The following is a 14,940-nucleotide window of genomic DNA, read 5'->3' as shown; positions in this document are numbered from 1 at the left end:
GAATCCCAAGGTCTTCCGCTAACTTCTGGGAAGGATACTTGCATTAAATAGTAACATTGAAATTAGCATTGATGCCAAATTTAGCAAGCTTTTGAAATGCTCTAGGATTGTCTATACTAGTAGTTGTTTTGAATGATGCGATCGATGTTTGTATTGGCTTTGGTAAGTATATATATCAATACGTTTTTGGATAAAAATATTATGGTTAGGGAGTTGGTCCATGTATATTTAATGAATGTTGGTCCGTGTATACAATGCATCTAGCATCATATAATCGGTGTGCACATTTGAGTGATAGCCATTTATCGTTGATGAACTTTTCATTGGCAAATTCCAAACACCACTTTGCATGGCATGTGCCTTTCTTGCTTTTCACCCCATTTTGAAAGTTACTAAACTGGCATATCTTTGAAGAACTTTTCATCGGCAAATCCCAAACACCACTTCGCATGGCATGCCATTTAGAATCATGTACTTTCTAATGGCTTGTACTTTTTTCTTATTAATATGGACGTCATCAACAGATATGATACGCCCAAGATTAAATAAAGGGAGCTTTCGGAATTTCGCTTAATTGTAGCATTGAAATGTCTAATATATTTAGAGATGTTAGGTGTCCTTGGTACTTGGGTTGAAGGGGAAGGGTTAAAAAGGGTAAAGAGCATGGGAAGGGTGGGTTTGATGGTACTTGGGTTGAAGGGGAAGGGTTAAAGGGGGAAGGTGCCAAAATAAAAAAAATCCCCCCCAAATGTTTCCCCTGCCTGTGGTCCACCTTCAAATGGCTCCTAAACATTCCCTAATGCCTGTGAGCTTTCTATGCCCTCACCCCTGCTTTGTACTCTCCCTGCACGCAGCACGCCCTGGCTACTTTCTCTGTGTGTGTGTGTATATATATATATATATTTATATAGATGAATAAATATAAAATAGGTGTAGATATTGTTTATATTATATATATATATATATTAATGTAAATATAAATAGAAATAGAAATAGAAATATATTCTCTCTCCCCACGTATCTATGGTCCTATGTGTAGGAGCTAAGTACCATAAGTGACAAAATCTCACGGGTATAGTCCTTCTTTATCCATGGAGTCGTTGCTAGGGTGTGCATTTGCATGGCCTACAACGGCTTACCTACGGTTTTACCATGGGTGAGGCTGCTTTGATGATATCTGTTGGGAGGCCATCTATATGACTGGCACTAGTTGCCCATACTTAGGACCCTACTATGTGTTTTTATTTTAAATGTGTTTATACATGTTTATAAATGCTATGGCTCTATGCTTGTGATGGACTTTGTTGAGCTTATGTAAGTGTTTGTTCTCTAGGGTGTTTTATTTATAATTTCATGTGCCTTATTCCAGATGGCAACAGATGATAGCCTACGGAGATGTAGATGCAATTATAGGTGTAGGCATTCGCCTCTTGGCTATCAAGATGTGAGCCGGAGGACATATTATGTGCACTTGCAACAAGACTCCATTGGAAACTTACCCGCATCAATTTTGAGGAATGTGAATGAGGATAACTCTAATGACAATGATACTGCAGTGAATGAAGAACTCATTGAATCATCTAATCGACGGAGGCGGGTATGGTGTAGATGTGAAACTTATTGCCATGGTGGCCGCTTGGTCGCTCCATCAACTTATGCAAGGCATATGCAAGTCGATGAGCAATTCGAAACTATTGCAGAAAATCTTGGTTTGCATGCTCCACACTTTAGCTCTTGTGGACCTGAAGAAGAGGAGAACAATGAGCCTATGCATCAGATGGAAGGGAACGATGAATTTACTGATATGCATGAATAGGATAGGTTGGATGATGATGAGGATAACATGGATGCTTTAGGATCTACTGGATGATAAGGATCTCTACTTTTAGTAAAAAATTATACTTTTTCATGTAATTTATGTGACATCGTACTTGGATTATTTAATTCATTGGCAGTCTATTGGAAATTCAGTTTCTATTGGAGGAGAATTTTATGGACAAGGATGTCCAACATCTGAGGTTGTTGAAGCATTTCCAATAAAAGATATGTTTTTAATTTTATAAAGAACATAAAATGTTTTCTTTAATAAAATCATATGTTCTTTTGTGTAGATAGATAAGTTCATGGCGAAGAGATTCGAAGGGTTTGAGTATTATCACTCTGATCAGGTGTGTAAGTTTCAATCATGAGTTGTCTTCTATTTTGAAAAAGTATTATTAACCATTCAGTTATTCACAATTCATCTATCTTGAATATTTTATATCAGGATTCTTATGGTGAAGCGAATGCTGATATGAATGAGATGACATTTTCTAAGATGCTTCATGGTGACATCACTACAAATGAAGATAAGGTATGAATTGCCTTTATCGTTTAGGGGAAGGGGGCGTGCAAGAGGGGGGGGTGAGGGGGCGGGGAAGGGGGGGGCGGGGGTGAAGGGGGGGGAGGGGGAAGGGGGCTGGCGGCCGTGGCCGCCAGCCCGGGGGAAGGGGGGAGGGGGGGGAGAGGGGGCGGGGAAGGGGGGGGCGGGGGTGAAGGGGCGGGAGGGGGAAGGGGGTCGGAGGGGGGGGGTTGGGGGGCTGGCGGCCACGGCCGCTAGCCTAGGGGAAGGGGGGGGGGAAGGGAGGGTGAGGGGGCGGGGAAGGGGGGGCAAGGGTGAAGGGGGGGGAGGGGGAAGGGGGTGGGAGGGTTGGCAGCCGCGGTCGCTAGCCCGGGGGAAGGCGGGGGGGAAGGGGGGGTGGGGAAGAGGGGGGGTGGGGAAGGGCTGAGAAGGGGGGAGGGGCTGGGGGGTTGGGGGCCGCGGCCGCCAGCCTGGGGCAAGGGGGGAGGGGGGGCGCGGGGGTGAAGGGGGGGGAGGGGGAAGGGGGGAGGGTGGTGGGAAGGGGGGGGGGAAGGGGGAGGGGTAAGGGGGTGCTAGGGGGGTGGGAGGGGCTGGCGGCCGCGGCCGCCAGCTTGGGGGAAGGGGGGGGGAAGGGCTAAGAGGGGGGGGGTTGGGGGGTTGGCCGCTGCGGCCGCCAACCCGGGGGAAGGGGGGAGGGGGGGGAAAGGGGGGGGGGAAGGGGAGGGGGGTGGGAGGGGCTGGTGGCCGCAGCCGCCAGCCCGAGGGAAGGGGGGGGGAGGGGGGGTGGGGAAGAAGGGGGGGGGAAGGGCTGAGAGGGGGGGGTTGGGAAGGAGGGAAGGGCCGCAGCCGCCAGCCCGGGGGAGGGGGGGGGAAGGGGGGATGGGGGGGTGGAGGGGGAAGGGGGTGGGAGGGGGGTGGGGGGCTGGCGGGGGTTGGGAAGGGGGGAGGGGCGGGGGGCTGGCGGCCGCCAGTCCCGTGGAGGGGGGAAGGGTAGAGGGGGGGGCGGGGTGGAGGGGGGGAGCGGGAGGGGAGGGGAGGGGGGAGAGGGGTCGAGGGGGGGGGTAGAGGGGGGGAGGGGTTCTGGCAGTCGAGGGAGGGGAGGGGAGGGGAGGGCAGGGTCGAGGGGGGGAGGGAGGGGGGGAGGGGAGCAAAAGGAGAGAGAGGAGAGAGAGAGAGAGAGAGAGAGAGAGAGAGAGAGAGAGAGAGAGAGAGAGAGAGAGGGAGAGGAGAGGAGGGAGCCGAAGGAGAGAGAGGGGAGAGGAGGGAGGGGAGTGAGAGAGAAAATTAGGGAAGGGAGAGAGAAAGAGAGAGAGAGCATGAGGGGGGAAGGTATGGGAGAGAGAGAGAGTGAGGGAGAGAGAAACAAGGGAGTAGAGGGAGAGAGGTCGAATTCTTACAAGAGCGACAAATAAGATTTGACTTAGGGAAAGAATAAAAGGGACTTACTAAAAGAAAGTATCAAGAAGAATGTTGAACACAAATTTGAATTCCTACAACTAAGAGTAGAACTATCACGAGCAAGAGCGACAAATAAGATTCTTGCTCAAATAATTCTTGATTACTATCACAAGCAAGAGCGACAAATAAGATTTGACTTACTATCACGAGCAAGAGCGACAAATAAGATTTGTCTTACGAGAAGAATGAAAGGGACTTACGAGAAGAAAGTATCAAGAAGAATGTCGAACACAAATTTGAATTCAAAAGGAACGTACGAGAAGAATGTTGAATTCAAATTTCCCTCTCTTTTTTGAAAATTCAAATTTATGCATAGGAGGAGTAGGCTAGTTTTTCTTATATATACTCTTCTTTCCATTCATTCATTCTCACTCTCTCCTCATTTCATTGAAGCAACCAAGAGCTGAAGGGAAAGGATAAGCAGAGCCTTACTTTTTTCACTTTTTCCAAGCACTTGCATTCTTTTTCATTCGTCTTCTAATTCTTTTTCTTTACTTACAATTCTTTTTCAATTAGTTTCTTGTTAAAGTTTTTGAGTTCTATTTTTTAAAATTCATCTTGTAATTCTTTTTCTTTACTTACAATTCTTTTTCAATTAGTTTATATTTAAAGTTTTTGAGGAGGGGGGTCTTTTAGAGGGCATTACAATTCTTTTTAAATTAGTTTCTTATTTGAGTTTTTGAGTTCTATTTTAATTAATTTCTTATTTATATTTGAGTTTGTAAATTTGAGAAATGAGAGAATAGGGAGGGAGAGAAAGAGAGAGGAGAGAGGAGAGAGGGAAAGAGAGAAATTAAGAGAGAGAAGAGGGACTCTTGGTGGCCATGGCCGCCAAAGGGAGAGAGAGAATGAGAAATGAGAGGAGTAGGGAGGGAGAGAAAGAGAGAGAGGAGAGAGGGAGAGAGAGAGAGAGAGATTCACAGAGAGAAGAGGGTCTCCTTAAATGAGAGAGAAGAGTAGGGAGGGAAAGAAAGACAGAGGAGAGAGGGGGAGAGAGATTAAGAGAGAGAAGAGGGTCTCTTGGCGGCCGTGGCTGCTTGAGGGAGGGAGAGAGTAGGGAGAGAGAGGGAGAGAGAGGGAAAGAGAGATGTTTATCAGAATGAAAGGTAGTGAGAGGAGAGAGGGAAAGAGAGAAATTAAGAGAGAGAAGAGGGGCTCTTCGGGGCCGTGGCCACCAAAGGGAGAGAGAGAATGTGAAATGAGAGAGAAGAGTAGGGAGGGAGAGAGACAAGAGATTAAGAAAGACAAGAGGGGCTCCTTAAATGAGAGAGAAGAGTAGGGAGGGAAAGAAAGAGAGAGCTCAGATGTGGCCGCCAAAGGGAGAGAGAGAATGAGAAATGAGAGAGAAGAGTAGGGAGGGAGAGAAAGAGAGAGAGGGAGAGAGAGAATGAGAAATGAGAGAGAAGAGTAGGGAGGGAGAGAAAGAGAGAGGGAGAGAGACAAGAGATTGAGAGAGAGAAGAGGGGCTCCTTAAATGGGAGAGAAGAGTAGGGAGGGAAAGAAAGAGAGAGCTGAGAGAGGGAGAGAGAGAAGAGAGTCTCCTCGCAGCAATGAGAGAGAAGAGTAGGGAGGGAAAGAAAGAGAGGGAGGGAGAGGGAGAGAGAGAGAGAGAAGAGAAGAGGGAGACTTAGGGAGAGAGAAAGAGAGAGAGGGAGAGAGAGAGAGAGAGAGAAAGAGAGAGAGGGAGAGAGGGAATGAAAGAGAGAGGGAGAAAGACAAGAGATTAAGAGAGAGAAGAGGGGCCCCTTAAATGAGAGAGAAGAGTAGGGAGGGAAAGAAAGAGAGAGCTGAGAGAGGGAGACACAGAAGAGAGTATCCTTGCAACAATGAGAGAGAAGAGTAGGGAGGGAAAGAAAGAGAGGGAGGGAGAGGGAGAGAGAGAGAGAGAGAAGAGAAGAGGGAGACTTAGGGAGAGAGAAAGAGAGAGAGGGAGAGAGAGAGAGAGAGAGAGAGAGAAAGAGAGAGAGGGAGAGAGAGGGAATGAAACTTCTCTGCTAGAAGAGTAGGGAGGGAAAGAAAGAGAGGGAGGGACAGGGAGAGAGAGAGAGAGAGAAGAGAAGAGGGAGACTTAGGGAGAGAGAAAGAGAGAGGGAGAGAGAGAGAGAGAGAGAAAGAGAGGGAGAGAGAGAGAGAAACAGAGAGAGGGAGAGAGAGGGAGAGAGAGGGAGGAATGAAACTTCTGTGCTAGAGGGAGGGAGAGAGTAGGGAGGGAGAGGGAGAGAGAGAGAGAGAAGAGAGGAGGGAGAATTAGGGAGAGAGAAAGGGTGAGAGGGAGAGAGAGAGAGAGAGAGAGAGAGAGAGAGAGAGAGAGAGAGGAGGGAGACTTAGGGAGAGAGAGATAAGAGAGAGGGAGGGAGAATGAAACTTCTAGCGGCCGTGGCCGCCAAGAGAGGGAGGTAGAGAGAGAGAGAGAGAGAGAGAGACTTCTCGCGGCCGTGGCCACCAAGGGAGGGAGGGATGCAGGAAGGCTGAGATAGATTAAGAGAGAGAATTCAGAGAGAGAGAGAGAGAGAGACATAGAGAGGGAAAGAATGACAAATCCTAGCGGCCAAGAGGATAGAGGTAGGGAGGTAGAGAGGGTAAGAGAGAGAGAGGGAGAGAGAGAGAAGAGGAGAGAGAGAGAGAGGAGAGAGATGGAGAGAGAGAGAAATAATTACAAATCCTAGGGAGAGAGAGAGAGATAAAGAGAGAGAATGAAAAATCTTAGCCGCCATGGGAGGGAGAGAAAGAGAGAGTTGAGATAAACTAAGAGAGAGAATGAGTGGGATGAGGATAGAGAGGGAAACACATAAGAGTTGTTAGAGAGAGAGAGAGAGAGACTAAGAGAGAGAATGAGGTGTCTTGACTATGGCTACAGAGAGATTTAGGAGTCGAGAGAGAGAGAGAGAGAGAGAAAGTAAAGAGAGTTTTATATATTTACATGTTTTATATTATACTTTTAAAAATTTATAAAAGAGTGAATTTATGGTTTGTTTTGAAGGTGAGATAATATTTTCATATATATTCATCTTTTAAATTGAAAAATGTTAACTTTTCTTTAGATACTTGTTCTTCATTTATCTCACATGCAGGTTTAGCCTCTACATCAAAACCCCTTCTTTTGCATATTTAAGTCTCTTAAACCCCAGCACATTAAAATGAACATAGAAAAAGAAATTATTCATTGCTTTTCTTCGCTTTGACAGTTGGTTTAGCATAGATTAGATTGCCTTAGAGGAGAGACAATTCTCCAAGTTGCTAATTGAAGCCATGCTCAAATTTTTCTAACTAGTTCCTAATTGTTGTCAGTCCCTTCGCTCACATGCGGTTTAACACTCATAACATGTTATTAAATAAGACCTTTTACCATTTACCAAGAAGTTTATTAGTGGGCAGATTGCATGAGCAGATATCAGTGGACAGATTACATGTCATGGGACATATTGGAGCTTGATGATTATTGGTTATTTTTATTGCATTTGTATAAATATTTAAGCTCCTTTATTGTCATAAAAACCCTTGTAAAGCCTTCTATGCTATTTTTTACATTTATTGTCATATGAAGCGCCTTGTAATAAATCCGACCATCCCGACCATTCACTATTTAACAAGTATCAGTGGGATGCATAAGTGGATATCATGTGGGCTGCATAAGTGGATATCAGTGGAACAGTTTTTAGTGGGTAGATTGCATCAGTTGGGTATCAGTGCACAGATATCAATGGATGGACAGATTACATGTCATCACGAAGATTGAAGCTTTATGACTAGAGGGCAAATCAATGGATGGACAGATTACATGTCTTCATGAAGATTGAAGCTTTATCACTAGATGACATTTTATATTACTATAAAGCTTTATTGGCTAATTTTTTTACATTTGTACAAATATTTAAGCCTTGTAAAGCCTTCTAGGCTATTTCCCATATTTATTGCCATATGAAGCCTTGTAAAGACTTTTGGGCTATTTCCCACATTTATTGTATCAAGGGTTGTATATTGTACTTTACTTGTATGTATATAAATTCTTCATTATCTTTTCTTGTAGGATTATGGAGCAATCAACTAATGTGGTGGCTATCCTAAATGACTCTGAGATCAGAGAATGGGTTTCTGATGTCACTTTGAATTTCAAAGGAAAGGAATATAGCCCCAATGGCTTTGGTAGGTGGACTCGATATCACATGGACTCCTCCTCAACCATCAAAGTTTCTAGAGCTGCAAAGTGTATTGGAGACACAACAACACAAAGCAACTATAGACGCGCTTTGGTAGATGTGCAAAATAGCGGGCGCGTCTATAGGCATTGCTTTAGTAGAGGAATTACAGGCGTGTCTAAAAGTGCATCTAACAACTCGTCTATTTGTGTGTATATTAACACGTCTACTTGTGCATCTAAACTGAGAAAATACGGGCCTGTCTAACATCGTGTCTATTTGCACGTGTATTAGTGCGTTTATTTGCACGTTTACACTGAGAATCAGACACGCATTTAGACGCGTAGATAGACGCAAACTAGAGAATACAGAAAGTGAAATTTTGGTGTACATCATTGCTTTCCAACATTGCCCATGATTACCAAAGCACGTAATTTTTTGCAAGCCCACATATACAAGAATTAAGTGAGATGAGGAGAATGAGACAATATGTAAAATAGTTTTGCCAATATCAACTATGGGGCTACAGTTCAATCTCATCCTCAATGAGATCAACCCTTGCCAAACTATCTACTTCAAAATCCAAACAAGTGTTTAGATCTACAAATACATTCAACCCACTACTACTTGTGCCACTCATGTGCTCATCGAAATCAGCATCTCGAATGGTAGGCTCGTCCTCACGGGTAATGGCCTCAATATCTGTATCTCCTATCTCATGATCATCCTCCTCTCAAGTATAATCACGGTCATCATGGCCATGATCATCCTCCATATGCTCCATATTAGTAAATGTACTATACATCACTTTGGAACATGGCATAATAGGTATGACATGCCACCATCTATTATTATCCACCATTGGTTGATAGACAACCTAATTCAAACACAAATACAATCATGTTATTTTTCTTGCATCAAATATTTAAAAGCGAGTATTTTTATATATGTGCACAGTACCTGTTCACATTGTTGCGGTAGTACTAGTGTGTCCTTCCTACTTTGCCAAAACTTTGTGGAGTCAATAGTTACAAAGTCACTTGCGTGGCGTTTGATTGTTCCATTAGGGCCTCTTTCCACCATGTCCTTAAACCACTTTACATCCAAAACATACACAAAGAAGCGTCGAAAGTCAAGCATAATAATATCTTGAATTATGCCACAATAATCATCCATGGCTCCATTGGCTCGCTCAAAGCTAGCAATGACTACATATCTTGTGCGTTTCTCTTATCATCAATCCGTTGTGTTCGAAGATGCTTGCCCTCACACCATATAGCATTGAACATAGTGCACTACACCAAGAAAAAATCAATTAAATAAGCAATCTAAATTATTGAAAGCTCCTAACTTATGCATAACATTCTATATATCGACCTTGCTCATGCATCCCCTAGCATACTCCCATTCTTCCATTTTGATATGCATCCCCTCGTCTTTCTCTGCTTTCTCCATTTCATCAAGTAGCCAATCCACATGAATATCCTTTGGAAGTGCTCTTAGATACTGAGGGTATGGCACCCGAGATCCGTGGTGTGTACGAAAGAGGGCCCTTTCTTCTTGTCTTCTTGCCTTTGCATCCTCATATCTTGTCACCCATCTTTTCATCACATCACTATTAAGCACGCAAAAGAGGTTGATACTATTATGCAACTCCGTGTCTATTACTTTGTTGCATCCTTTCCCTTGAGGCACAATAGAGGTCATCCTTAGGTCTTCATCATCTCTCCATAGTCATGGGAGAGAGCTATCCACATCAACAAGAAACTCAGAAATATATACAAGTGACTCTTGTACTAACCAACCCTCGGCCATGCTACCTTCGGGTCTTGCATTTTGTCTCACGAAGCCCTTCAAGGTCTTCATGAAGCGCTCCAAGAAGAACAACCATCGTGGATGTATAGTACCGCATATAGCAATCTCATCCACCACACCAAATGCACTATGAGATGTAGTTGGCTTGTGAGAATAGAACGTGGAAATGTCTCCTCCACTAAACAAACCGCCTCCACTGACATAACTCGAGCATTCTCAAGCGTGGTGGGATCTATTTCCTTTGAGCTCACATACCTATAAATGAAAAAGTCCAGCATATTAGCAATATGCATTCAAACTTGCACGGAGCATTGATATGCATCATATTTTGTATCATGTAAAGTACCTCACAAGCTTGCCCATCTTGTAAATACAATCTTTCACGTCCTTCGATGCACTACGTGAAATGCTAGTAGGTAGTATGAACTGAACGCATGAGGAGGTGGTTGATTAGTTGCTTATAACTATTCAATCACAAATTTGAAAGGAAAAAGATATTATGCACATAAAATACTTACTTGGAGCATCTTGTGCCAATCATGAGATTTCAAGCCATATAATTGCTCTACACCTCTTTTCTTGCTCTTTGTAAAGGCTCCCTTCAAACACCTCATGCATCCAGTGGGAGTATGAATTGTAGTAATAGCGCGCTTCACCGTCACCATCTCTAGCTTTGATAACATCCACGGTGCACAAGGTAAAAAAACACGCCCATTTGGTCTCTCTTGAGGCCAAGCTTCACGCATCCTCCCTGTGGTACGTAGATCCTCCCTTATGCCTACCGAATCTCGTGTCCCATTCAAATGCCCCCAAATGGTAGATGCCACATTCTTGAAGATATGCATGGGATCAAGCAGGTGATTGATCTTGAGGTGGGACCAATATGGTAAACGATAAAAGATGGAGTATCTAAACAAAATAAAGTGTTAGCGGGCAATCTTTACTTTCAGCCAATATAGCCAATCTTTACTTCCAGCCAATAGTTACAAACCCTTACCGGCTCATGCCAAGTGGTGGAGGAGTCATGGAACCATCCCAAATTCTCATCCAATCTCCCGCGGTGAGTGATTGTGGGAGGACTTCATTCCAAGGGGCAACATATCTAGGATGATCAGGTGGGAGAAATCGATGGTGATTCTCATAGATGACCTTATTCAATGCGTCTGCCCGTGAGGCAACTAGCGAAGGACCACAAACAGGACATGCATGGTAACCCAATGTAGTGAGACCTGAACAATAGACGCAATTAAGAGTGGAAGGTGGGTTTAGGGTGCCACATCCTTTGCCTATTCATAATTAGAAATGCAATGCTTACCTAAACACTCGCCATAGCCTGGGAAGTCATGCATCGTCCACATCAAGACTGCTTTGTAGTTGAAGTCTCGTGACGAGGGAGGCCTGCTCACATCATGCACCTCGATACCTCTCCAAAGTATCTCTAGCTCGTCAATCAAAGGCTCCAAATAGACATCAGGGTTTTTGACTTTATGTTTCCCTGGAATTAGAAGGGACAGCATAACATGTCCTTTCTTAATAGCCATAGAGGGTGGAAGATTGTAATTCACCAATACCACTGGCCATACACTGTAAGACATGCTTTTGAGACCAAATGGGTTCGCACTGTCCATACCCAATCCAAGTCTCAAGCTCCTAGGTTCTTCCTTGAAGCTTGGCCATGTGTCTTCAATATGCTTCCACTCAGGAGAGTCCGCGGGAGTTCTCCACTTGCCATCGGTTGATCGATGGGAGGAATGCCATGACATCAGCTCTGCAATAGATTTGCACTTGAACATATGTTGGATGCGAGGGATTATGGGAAAATGTCGCAATACCTTACGAGGCACGTCCAAGGTTTTGAGATCTGCTCTATATCTCGCCTCTCCACAAGCAGGACACTCTCTTGCATCCTTATGTAGTCCATGAAACAAAATGCAATCGTTGACACATGCATGGATGTGCTTGTAATCTAATCCTCCAAGAGAGGTCACATGTTGCCTTGCCATATCTCTTGAGGTCGGTAGTTTATTCTCCCTTGGAAGCATTTTACACAATAGCCTGCACGTGAAGACCATAAATGAGGAAAAGCATTCGAGTAATTGACCCACTAGCATAATTCACCATGTTTGCAAAATAGACTTTAAAGCTTACTTGAGTAATGCATTCAAACTTGCATTGCTCCATCCATAGATGGTTTGCAAGTTTAGTAACTCAAGGGAGGCACGTAGAATAGAGAATGTGAACCCCTCAAACAGTGGAGTCGATGCTGCAGTAAAAAGATCATCTTGCTCCATGCTATCATCCCTCCCTTGATGGACATATAAATCCCGCACCATATCATCAAACACCTCCTCCTCCACTGCTTCATGAGGTAATGGCGAAGGGCTACTATCACCATCACTCCATGCATCCGTAACAGTCTTTCCTAAAGATCCCACCTCATATCACCGACGCTTTGCCTCCTCACGATGAGCATAGGGCAACATATGCGGGTGTGGCACTGCATCCTGTATCAAATTAAAACGGGATCATAACTCAAACATATGAACACCCATAGGTATCTCAATCAACCTTAACTTACAAACCCTTACCCTGTTTACGGTCACATCCCATTTTCCATACTTTGAGATATGATTGAGTGTAATCCTGCGTGCATGATACATGTTTCCTCGACATCGATCACACAAACATTTGATTTGCTTTATCCACTTCAAAGACCAGCCAAAGAGGTTGGCTGATGAGACCCTCGCTGCTGTTCACTCTAGGTATCCTAACCCCCCCAATCACCAGTTCACAAATAAATGAGCCAAGTCAAAGATTGTTATGATACTTGGCAATAAAAGATCTTCGCTTAAGAGGCAGGCACTAGCGGAGCTTGCCAAGCTTGAGGGAGGTCAACCACCAAGGGGCCCGCCCCGCACCGCTCACAAGCATGAGTGGAAGAAAGCAATGAAGTCAGCGAGGGACGACCCCAGTCTACAGTATGTGGAGGCACGGAGGATCCAGATGGAGGAATATGGAAGCACACATTTTGGAGCAGGGGGTGTTGAATCATGGGAGGCCCAATTTGTAAGTATCGATCTCAAATTATATTGCTTATGTAGTTTATTAGGAGGTTGTTTCTTTGTACTAATCCCTCCACAAAGTCTGTCGTCTTGTAGCTTGAGATCGTGGGCAGATACCCTACTCCTGTGGAGATAGCCTACCACCACCACCATCGCAGAGGAGATACATGGAGGCACTTCTATGATGACGGTTTGATTACTGAGGAGTAGTATACCCGGGCTACTCTGGAGTGGCCCCCGAGGTATTTGAAAGTAATTAAATAATGCCAAAATTATAAGTAAAGATTTGATTTTTCATACATTGATATGTGTTGTCCCTTGTTTACAGGCCCGTGCACAAGACGATGAGGAAGACGAGGAAGGAGGCGTAGAAGGGAGGGCAGAAGGGAGCGTGGAAGGGAGCGAGGACTTGGAGAACATAGATTAGTCGTAGAAGTAGTGCTAGCTACTCTTTTTTGTACTTAAAGCCATTGGCTTGGCTTCATGCCTCTTGTATATACACTCCTCTTATTTTTTATACTTGAAGCCACATGACGTGGCTTAGCTTCCTTATTTTTTGTACTTGAAGCCACATGACGTGGCTTAGCTTCGTGCTATATGTATATACAAGCACTTTTTGAGCTTTCAATTTTATTGCGTTTTGGAGTTGTAATGTTTTATTTGGAATTGTAATTAAAATGCGGTTGGCTGTAAGAATTGAATTACACAATGTGGATATGGGATTCTTGTAACTATATAGCATACACAACATACACAGCATTCTGTAAATTAATAAAAATAAAAATAAAGCGCGTCTATCAGTGTGTCTATAAACGTGTCTATATACGCGTCTGTCTGTTCGACAAGCATCTATATTTGCGTCTATAAACGCGATTATAAGCGCATCTATTTAAGCGTCTAAGTGCACATCTATATGCGCATCACATCTAATATATAGACGTGCTGATAGACGCGGGTCTCCAGACGCAAAAATAGATGCACCCGTAAGTTTTTTATTTAGTTCAGTAAACGCGTCTGTGTGCGCATCTATGGGTGCTTTGTCTTGTTGTGAGACTCTTTCGTATACTTGGGAGCAATTTCCTAGTGTGGTGGCAAAAAGGATGCATGCAAAGATAATGTTTGAGTACTTTCAGGATGCACAATATGCTCCTCATATTCAAGGATCTTCACATGAAGGAGATCAAAAAGCTCAGACTTTGATGCAGGGACAAGAAGAACAAGCACACTGTCACAAACGTGTGTAGAACATGAGCACAAACTTCTAGAGCAAGAAATGGTGGATGTAAGTAAGGATGATGAAACACAAGCCTTGAGTGCATGGGAATTAAAAAAAATTGAAGAAGATCAAGGTCGATCCACTGCAGTTATGCTAGAAGCTCTTGCTAGCAAACCACAACGTGAAATGCAAAAGGCTAGTACTGCAAGAGCCATGGTTCCAAGCAGTAAAAAAAGACATCGTCCCACTGTAGAGAGAGATAATGTGGATGAAAAACGGTTAAAAGAAGAGAAAGATGAAGAAGACTCAGAACCCGAGGCTAAAGATGATCAGGATGAACTCACATCAATCAAAAATCTTAATCTGCGTGTTAATGAAGCTTAATTTGCGTCTTAATGAAGCAGTTACAGATGATGATGTGGGATATATCTGGGGTCAAAGGACGTGGTTTGTGAATGCCAAAGATGTAGAAGCTGCAGCTCTCTTTACTAATAGCCGAAGCCTTGATATATCCTATGCAATGCAAATATACGAGGCTTTGAGAGATGGTAAAAAACCTGTGGCAAGCAATGTGGTCTTGCGCCCAATAATGTTTTGTCCAATCAAAAATAGTTTTCTGGATCAAATAACATTTACAGGGCCTTCACATTTCGAGGAAACCTTCAGTTGATTCTTTAAAGACACTCTTAAAAGTATTCCACATGAACAAGGCGAAGAGGCACAAGGTGAGAATATGCTAAAGGAAGCAAAGAAGGAATTCCTCCTTCATTGCAGATTCCAGCCCATTGATGGTCAACATTGGGCATATGCTTGTAATCAGATCGCAAAGGAAGCAAAGGAGGTCAAAAGACTCACTCCAGAATAATTTGCAAAGATAAGTTCATTCCATTATTATCCTGCAACAATCTGTAT

This window comes from Dipteris shenzhenensis, chromosome 11 (assembly GCF_047967505.1).
Source record: "Dipteris shenzhenensis isolate YYH24624 ecotype China chromosome 11, Dip_SZ_1.0, whole genome shotgun sequence".
NCBI classification, from domain to species: domain Eukaryota; kingdom Viridiplantae; phylum Streptophyta; class Polypodiopsida; order Gleicheniales; family Dipteridaceae; genus Dipteris; species Dipteris shenzhenensis.
This window is presented reverse-complemented; position numbering follows the sequence as displayed.